Raw genomic sequence first — 9,749 nt, 5'->3', positions numbered from 1 at the left:
GGAGCTTGGTTCAAAGTGGAAGGGAGGTTCATTGTGCACTGAGTTTGACAGAACTGAGGAGATTTGATAAATAAATAAATAAATAGAAATTTGAAAAATACGTAGGGCTACAGATTATAATCAGAGATTGAACGGATTTGGATAAAACAAATAGGCTAAAACGGTAGGAAACAAGAGCAAGATCTTATATTTTGGCTCATCAAGCTTAAGACGTAGAGGTCGAGTTATATAAATTTTAGAACAGGACATTTGGCAGTCAGGAGGAAGCTAGGTTGCTCAATGTACCTACTCAATACAATAGTAAGGGTTTTTATACCACAGTGGAGGTTGGATGGTCAGAAAGTTAGGTACGTTCAATTTTTGACATTCACACAGTCATGCATAGGAGTCACAAGGCGACAGTTAACAAGACAATGACTGCAATAGGGGCCACCTACGACTGCACCGACATGAAAAAGTAGAAGTGAGAGAGCAGAGTATGGGATTATATGCTAAAACGTCTGCTATACAGTTACCAACAGGAGATTCTATCAAGAGAAGCTACATGAGAGATGGATTAGAATCTCTTTGTCTGCGTGGGTGCGTGTGTGTGTGTGTGTGTGTGTGTGTGTGTGTGTGTGTGTGTGTGTCTTTGTGTGTGTGTGTGTGTGTGTGTGTGTGTGTGTGTGTGTGTGTGTTCACACCCTGTGTGGGTGCGAGCGTGTGAGGACAAAGAAGGCATGGATAAGACAATCTCTTTTAAACCAGGAGGCAATAAATGGGAACGCCCCTGTCATAAATAGTTTTTGGTTAAAGGGAATCATTAGGAAGTGTTCAAACTCTTCCCGCAAACATTCCTATTTGCCAGTTAAATGGGCACTACAATTGACTACGAGAGTTGCAAACAACAGATGAAGAGCAGTCCTTGGCAGATTATATGATCAGGACGCTCAAACTGTGTCAAAGACAAATTTACTGCCGCTTGATCTTTCCTCCTCACAGGTCGACAACCCCATAAATCCAGTAGACTGGGTCTACATCGAGGTCATCAAAGGAAGGAACTGGGCCAGCCACGACGGGAGGGACCATTCCAAGTCTTGCTGACTACACATGTTGCACCCAAGGTTGCAGGACCCACAAATGCATTAACGACGACTGCTCTCCAGGAGGAAACTGGATGGGAGCTTTGGACATCACCGCTGTGTGCCAGGATGAGAGAGCTGTTTTCAAGGTGTAAGGGCTCTACTACCAACATGGCTGCACCATCGGACGGGACCTACTTCAGCCAGAAGTTCAGAGGCACTGCCCCACCTGCATCCTATGAGTGCACGTGCCTGTTCAGTACGGATCATGGTTTTGTGGTCACAGGAGTTGTCCGATGCTGCCTGCCAACTGGACAAGAGTGTGTGCGCCAGTGTGTGTGACAGACCTCACCTACAGACTAGAACATCATCAGCTGACGAAAACACGAGCACATATACAACTTCTTAGACGTGACAGACGTGATAATGATAATGAGACGTGGATTGCGTAGATGCTGTTCTGTTGAGCATGTTTTGCAGAAACTTGATGATTTGACCATCGAAAATGCTTCGCAAGTGATGGATACAATGATGTACTGTTTCTGTGTTTTTGTTTTTTATTGATAGCATTCTGGTCGTCTTAGGCAAAGGGACCGTGTAAGAATTTTCCTGCTAATAACATCTGGCCAGCAGGTTTTTCGCTTACACAATAAGTTTGATCTGGGGTATTAAGGTAATGCCTCATCTTCACTGGAAAGTGTTGCTATCATTGTTTGTTGTTTTTATTTTTCCTATTCTTCTTTCTTCATTATACATATATATGTGTTTTTTTCTTACTTGTCTTTGTTGTTTGGGGTAGCATAATCATATGATAAAACAGGAGGGAGATGTTAGGGTTTTCCAGGTTATCTTTATCATAGGATTATGTTGGAATGTAGACTGTAATGATTAAATCAATCCTGTCTGGCCCTCACAATGTAATAATTAAATCAATCACGTCTGGCCCTCACAATGCAGAGTCTGTTTCCCACAATAGTGTAAAACACCCCCTGCTCTGATCTTATCAGAGGCCGGGGGTTCACCAAACCTGTCCACTCCCACCCCCACTCTGTTCCTCCTAATAAATATGCCCTTGCAGGGAGGAGACTTTTAGACTTCATTCCTGTAGCGAGTGAACTCTCCACCTGCAGGTGTCTAAAAGAACTTGCCTGTCTCCTTGTGGTTCTTGCAAAATAAGTTGGAGTAAGCAAATCTCTAACATCTGCCGTCATGTGTCATCCATTGCGCCACTCACCCTACAAGACTGTATCGACTGTAAACTTGTGTGGAAAACTGTCATTGTCCAAAGGAAGGCTGTTTAGCAACAGTGACCAGCAGACAAATTCAACAAGGTCATTTGATTATACCATAACCCGGATTCGAATCGAACATTAACCACTACACGATCATGGCCTGTACGCAGTAGCGTTAATAAGATGCACATGTTGGCCATGATCGTATAGTGGTTAGTACTCTGCGTTGTGGCCGCAGCAACCCCGGTTCGAATCTGAGTCATGGCACACTCCAATTACTGTGTGGAATTTGTCCCTTTCTTACTATTGCTAAACAGCCATCTTTTGGACAATGACGATTTTCCACACGTTTGCGGTCGATAGCCTTAACTTGTAGGGCGAGTGGCGCAATGGATAAAGCATCATGGCGTATTCAAATAATGTCACCCATTTTTTATTTTTATTTTCATTTTTTGCAAAAGCTTACAAGCCACATATTCCCGTGGGGCTCGTGGAGCAATGGATAACGAACGCATCTGTCTACAGATCAGAAGATTCCAGGACTCCTGGCCAGCTCACATGCCATTTTGTGGTCAACATTAGCTATGTGTAATTTCTGTGAACTATTGGGTTGAAGTAACTCACAGACACTGTCAACCAATAGTCTTTCCAATTTTGTCTCATCTCGAGACTTAGGGATCTTCGGATCTGCGTAGTTATTGGATAGTTCCACCAACATTTTAACATCAACAATCTTTCATGGTCTGCTTGAGTGTCGTGGCTGAAGATCCTAGAGAAAAGACCCTAAACATGCAACTGCATGTTGGCCATAATATAGCATTGAGGCGGCTGCAACCCCAGTTTGAATCTGGTTAATAGCCGAATGAACTTGTTGCAGTTATTTTTTATTCACCCTCAACAGTCTTACGTTGGACCATGACAAATTTACATACACGCAAGCTTACAGAAAATGACAACTTCCCGTGGGGCTAGTGGCTCGTTCCTTGCTCTGAACGGACAGCCAAAACGATTCCTAACACTTACTAATTAAGTCCTAACCAATTCCTGTGTGTGTATGGGGGAGGGGGGGGGGGGGGGGGGGGGCAAAGGAACCAATCAGATGGCCCGAATCCATGCATGGCCGATGACGGCAGTGATCAACACAGTGATATTTGAGAATTGAAATGAAGTTTATAGGATTTGCAGACAGTGTACAATCATTATTTAAACAAAAGTAGGCAGGCGCATACATTTGGAAACCCCAACAGAAAAATGACATCAATATTTAGTAGTTCCTCCTTTTGCAGAAATAACAGCCTCTGAACCAGTGGTTCTTAACCTGGATTCGGTCAAACTCTAGGGGTTCGGTGAGTCGGTCTCAGGGGTTTAGCAGAGCCTCCCTCCACTGCGGAGGTCCGAACACACCTGATTTATAAATTCGTGATAACGCATATCTGAACTGGTCTCGCAAAGGCAACAGCAGAAGTACTACTGATTTGCTGGTATATCATTTGTCGTGAATTCATGCATTGTGTTGGTTTTATTCTTTCAACAAGGTGGTGTCCATGCACTTCTGCATAAGTTCCGCTCTAGTCTTCTGGCCCAACTCTTTCGTACATATGATGACCATGGAAAGTTCTTTGCGAATGATCAATCTTTGCCTTTCATGTTCATCGGGACTACCCTTTTAATAGGTACCTACACTGTGTATTTGGATAGAGACTGCTGAAAGGGGACACATATATGCCTCGTGAACTACATGCATTACTGCGGGTGAAGAAGAGTGAACAAATAAGTCAGCAGACAAGCTTGCCGATTTATTAGTGCCCAGAAGAGCAGCACTCTGTTCCGTACTGTAACCTGCTAGGTTTGTTCCCGGTTCTTTATCTTTAATGCTCGATATGCTAACAGCAATTACCAAGAGGCAGCCTTCACAGTTTAACTCTTTAATGTATGCCAGAATGATCGATGCACAGCTGTGGAGCCCTTTCTGCCAGATGCGAAAGAAGGTCCCTCTCTCAGCGCCAAGGTTCCTGCTCTTATACTACTCTGGGCCGCCTTCCTGCAAGGAGGCGACTCTGCCTAATCTGTATGATAACGTGTGACCTTGTCGTCTTAACTGAGAGCGAATTCTACATATGTGCAAAGGGTGTCATAGAGAAGAGAAAGCTAATAAAGCAAGAGAAGGGTTGCAGCGATATAACGGCATAGCTCAAGCTACCCAGCTAAACACATGTGCCAAAGAGGCCTATTCTAACAAACCGTTGGTGAGAATGGCTAGAGATAGACTCTTATTGTTCCTCCCCACGGAAATCTTTAGTAAAAGGCGAACGATTTATTCGATCTGAAGAGAAAAAAGAATGAGCTGATAATCTGGGTGAAAACGGGCCACCCCACTGCTGGTCTCACCAAATTCACAGGCGGTCTCACACTCAAATTGCAGCAACCATTCCTTCTAATATAAACAATAGACGTTCATAGATTTACTATACTTAGAAGGCCTCAACCTAAATAGAAGGTTTAAACGAACGAGTATTTTGTGTTCATTAATGTCTTTTTTACTTAAAACATTGTTGGCGCACAGGATTGTAGGTACCTGATCGAACACATTCTTTCAAACAGCGATTGGGCGTCTATTTTGAGTATTGAAGGTAAAAACAGTTGTATGTCTTGGTACGTGTACTTTTGATATCAGAGAATGGGAAATGATCCCATATCTGTGTTTTATTTGAAAACATGTGATTTCATAACGACACAAATCGGGAAAGAAAATACGATCGTAATTTCTCAAATGATTTCTCAAATTTCAGAAGTGCTCTATATCTCTCGTGTCGCAAATAATTGAGGCTTTTGTCGTTGCAGTGGAGGTGAATTTGGAGTGTAATTCACCTCCACTGCGACGGTGGCGTTCGAGATTTGACATTTGAATATAAATCTGTCCGTTACATTCCGATTGGTAGCGAATATGACATGGACCTGAGGACTGCATTTTAGTGATGAACGAATTCTGATTAATATCATAGCCGGTTTGGGCGTGCCCTTTCAGGGTCATATTTTGTTTCTACCGCTGCCTCGTGGCAGCCAGGCCTAAAAAAAGATGGGAACACCTGAGGGAGGGAGTTTCACCAAGATGAATTTGGAAGAACTTTATGAAATAAAGTTGATGTTAAAACATAGGTGGACGTAATGTCTGGAAGCCTGCGTTCAACAGAAGGCTGTTTGGCAACAGTGAACAACGGACAAATTCAGCAAGGTAATTTACTGACGCCATGACCCAGATTCGTTCCGGTGATGCTACGGCCACAACACTATACGATCATGACCAATATGCAATCGCATACAATAAGTTTAGGGTCTTTTCTTTAGGATCTTCAGCCAAGACACCCATGAAAGAATGTTGATGTTAAAATGTCGGTGGAACTATCCAACTGTGCAGATCCGATGATCCCAAAGATTTGGGGTGAGACAACATTGAAAAAACGTTTTGCTTTGTTTACAGTGTCACTTATTTTGTGGCTTACCTTTTCTTCGTTACACATCTAAAGTATCGTATCATTTTACCTTGCGGCTTATACTACACCGTACATACCATATCACGTCGCCTATTCAACTCATGCATGAGATGCGATCGCTGAAATATTTAGGCGATGGGTTGCTACTCCATTGTGCTCTCCACTCATCATTTCATATCACATCCTCGTCGGTTTCACATTCACATCCAAAGTATCTTGGCACAACATACGTAACATGACTTATCAACACAAGACGAGGTGGCCGAGAGGTTAAGGCGATGGATTGCTAATTTGTTGTGCTCTGCACGCATGGGTTCAAATCCCATCCTTGTCGAAGGCTTGCTTTGAGAGAATATTTGCCACAAACTAAACAGGAAAGAGGGTTCTTACCTGTGTATGTGTTTTGAACTGTCGCTTCTCTGAGAATCTTTGACCACAAACTGAGCAGGCAAAAGGTTTTTCTCACCAGTGTGGGTTCTTGTGTGTCTTTTGAAGTTTCCCATCTCTGAGAATCTTTGGCCACAAACTGAGTAAGAAAAAGGCTTTTCACCTGTGTGTGTTCTTACATGTGTTTCTAAATTTACCTTCTGAGAGAATCTTTGGCCACAAACTGAGCAGGAAAAAGGGTTCTTACCAGTGTGGGTTGTTGTGTGTCTTTTCAAGCTTCCTTTCTCTGAGAATCTTTGGCCACAAGCTGAGCAGGAAACATTTTTTTCACCTGTGTGTGTTCTTCCATGTGTTTTTAAGTTTACCTTCTGGGAGAATCTTTGAAATTCTGCTGGAATGTAATGGGGTCAGCTGGTCTACTATGGGGCTCATTGGTGCAGGGGAATGATTCTCGCCTAGGGTTCTTTGATTGCCCGGGTTAAACTCCCGGACGAGCTCTTCTTTGAAACACTGTTGTCTATCGTTGTGTGGAGTCAAAGTCAAAGTCAAAGTCAGCTTTATTGTCAATTTCTCCACATGCCAAAGACACACAAAGAAACCGAAATTTCGTTCCCCCCTATCCCACGGTGACAAGACATGGCTCACAACAGACAAACAAGTAAACAAGTATAACAAAAGCGTGCTGAATAAATAATGAATAAATAACACAACAATAATAAATAAATAAATAAATAAATAAATAAATAAATAAATAAATAAATAAATAAATAAATAAATAAATAAATAAGAGGAGCAGAAAAAAAAGGAGCAAGTGCGCGTACAGCAGACATTCCCGAAAATAGCGCAACAGTGCCGCACGCTACGCAGAAGGGGGTAGCGAGTTCAGGGCCCTAACAGCCTGGAGAAAGAAGCTGTTGGCGAGTCTGGTGGTGCGGGAGCGCAGGCTCCTGTACCTCTTCCCAGAGGGCAGAAGGTCAAACAAAGAGTGAGCCGGGTGACTCACATCTCTGGCAATCGAGGTTGCCTTGCGGGCGAGATGGGAGGTGTAAATGTCCTTCAGGGAGGGGAGCGAAGCACCAATAGTCTTACCAGCCGTATTCACTATGCGCTGCAGGGCCTTCAAGTTCTGTTCAGTGCAGTTACCACCCCAGACAGCGATGCAACTGGTGAGGACGCTCTCAATGGTGCCATGGTAGAATGTAGACAGGACTGCCTGAGGAGCACATGCACGCCTGAGCTTCCGCAGGAAGTACAGGCGGCGCTGAGCTTTCTTTGCCAGTGACGAGGTGTTTGCGGACCAGGAGAGGTCCTCACTGATGTGCACCCCCAGGAACTTGGTGCAGCTCACCCTCTCCACCACAGCACCGTCGATGATCAGCGGCAGGTGTGTTGTGTGACCCTTCCGGAAGTCAACAATGATTTCCTTGGTCTTATTGACGTTCAGCAGGAGGTTGTTGTCCCTGCACCACGTGGTCAGAAGGTCAACTTCCGACCTGTACCGAGTCTCGTCGCCTTTCGTGATGAGACCCACCAGAGTCGTGTCGTCAGCAAACTTCACTATGTGGTTGTCGCTGTAGGTCGCAGTGCAGTCATGCGTCAGCAGGGTGAAGAGCAATGGACTGAGCACGCAGCCCTGGGGGGCCCCCGTGCTCAGCGTGATGCTGGCGGAGATTTTGTCGCCAACACGCACCACCTGAGGCCTCTGACAGAGGAAGTCCAGTATCCAGTTGCAGAGGGAGGTACTGAGGCCCAGCTCATCGAGTTTGCAGATGAGTCGCTGCGGCACAATGGTGTTGAAGGCAGAGCTGAAGTCCACAAACAGCAACCTCACATATGAGTCCTTTCTCATATGACAGGCCAATGTTACACAGAATGTACCATGGTCTGCAAGCTTTCTTTGAGGCTCGTTGGTCTAGGGCAGGGGTGTCAAACTCATTTTTGTCGCGGGCCACATTGTAGTCAAAGTTTCCCTCGATGGGCCATTATGACTGTCAACCCAAATAAATAAACGCCTCATATTATATACAGTATAAGCTACAAAACAAACTGACAAATAATTGCTTTTTCAAATCAGACTCGTGGAAACTTTTCACATATTTCAAAAATAATTTTAAGAAGATTCTTAAAAGTTCCGACAATTTGCAATGTTAGTATGACATAGATTTAATGCACAATTTGTCGTTGCGGGCCACAGAAAATGATACGGTGGGCCATAACTGGCCCCGGGCCTCGAGTTTGACACCAGTGGTCTAGGGGTATGAATCTTGCTTTGGGTGTGAGAGGTCTGGGGTTTAACTCCCAGATGATCCCTTTGTTAAAACATTGCTGTTGATCAACTAGCCCCATTTCATCTGAGGTGCATGTCACATGGGCTGTCAATTGAAACGAAACGGGTTGTGTTCATTTACCTTGGGTCTCTTGAATCTGTTGTTTCGATTCTCATCACTTGAATCTGCCGTCATGTGTCATCCATTGCGCCACTCACCCTACAAGACTGTATCGACTGTAAACTTGTGTGGAAAACTGTCATTGTCCAAAGGAAGGCTGCTTAGCAACAGTGACCAGCAGACAAATTCATCAAAGTAATTTGATTATACCATAACCCGGATTCGAATGGAACACAACCATTAACCACTACACGATCATGGCCTGTATGCAGTAGCGTTAAATAAGTTGCGCATATTGGCCATGATCATATAGTGGTTAGTACTCGGTGTTGTGGCTGCAGCAACCCTGGTTCGAATCAGGGTCATGGCATACTCAAATAACTATGTGGAATTTGTCCCTTGCTCACTATTGCTGAACAGCCATCTTTTGGACAATGACGATTTTCCTCACGTTTGCGGTCGATAGCCTTAACTTGTAGGGCGAATGGCGCAATGGATAAAGCATCATGGCATATTCAAATAATGTCACCCATTTTTTTTTTGTTTTTCATTTTTGCAAAAGTGTTACACACAAGTTTATAAGCCACATATTCCTGTGGGGCTCGTGGAGCAATGGATAACGCATCTGTCTACAAATCAAAAGATTCCAGGACTCCTGGCCAGCTCACATACCATTTTGTGGTCAACATTAGCTATGTGTAATTTATGTGAACTTTTGGGTTGAAGTAACTCACAGACACCATCAAAAAATAGTCTTTCCAATTTTGTCTGATCTCAAGTCTTAGGAATCATCGGATCTGCGTAGTTATTGGATAGTTCAACCAACATTTTAACATCGACATTCTTTCATGGTCTGCCTGGGTGTCGTGGCTGAAGTTCCTAGAGAAAAGACCCTAAACATGCAACTGCATATTGGCCATAATATAGCAATGAGGCGGCTGCAACCCCAGTTTGAATCTGGTTAATAGCAGAATAAACTTGTTGCAGTTATTTTTTATTCACCCTAAACAGTCTTACGTTGGACCATGACAAATTTACATACACACAAGCTTACAAAAAATGACAACTTCCCGTGGGGCTAGTGGCTTGTTTCTTGCTCTGAACAGACAGGCAAAACGATTCCTAGCATTTACTAATCAAGTCCTAACCAATTCCTGTGTGTATGGGGGGGCAAAGGAACCAATCAGATGG

The 9,749-nt window shown here is 43.9% G+C and overlaps 1 non-coding gene across 1 annotated transcript; it reads right to left on the bottom strand.

Annotated features, from left to right (window-relative positions):
* Positions 1 to 4,524: 4,524 nt before the first annotated feature.
* LOC125968148 (U5 spliceosomal RNA) lies at positions 4,525 to 4,636 on the bottom strand. The gene has a single exon (XR_007481091.1). It is a non-coding gene; the product is annotated as a U5 spliceosomal RNA (small nuclear RNA).
* Between the last annotated feature and the right edge of the window lie 5,113 nt (positions 4,637 to 9,749).

The sequence above is a fragment of the Syngnathus scovelli genome, unplaced genomic scaffold, assembly GCF_024217435.2.
Source record: "Syngnathus scovelli strain Florida unplaced genomic scaffold, RoL_Ssco_1.2 HiC_scaffold_45, whole genome shotgun sequence".
In the NCBI taxonomy this organism is placed as follows: Eukaryota; Metazoa; Chordata; class Actinopteri; order Syngnathiformes; family Syngnathidae; genus Syngnathus; species Syngnathus scovelli.
Note: the sequence above shows the minus strand (reverse complement) of the source record. Positions and strands in the feature narration are given on the sequence as shown.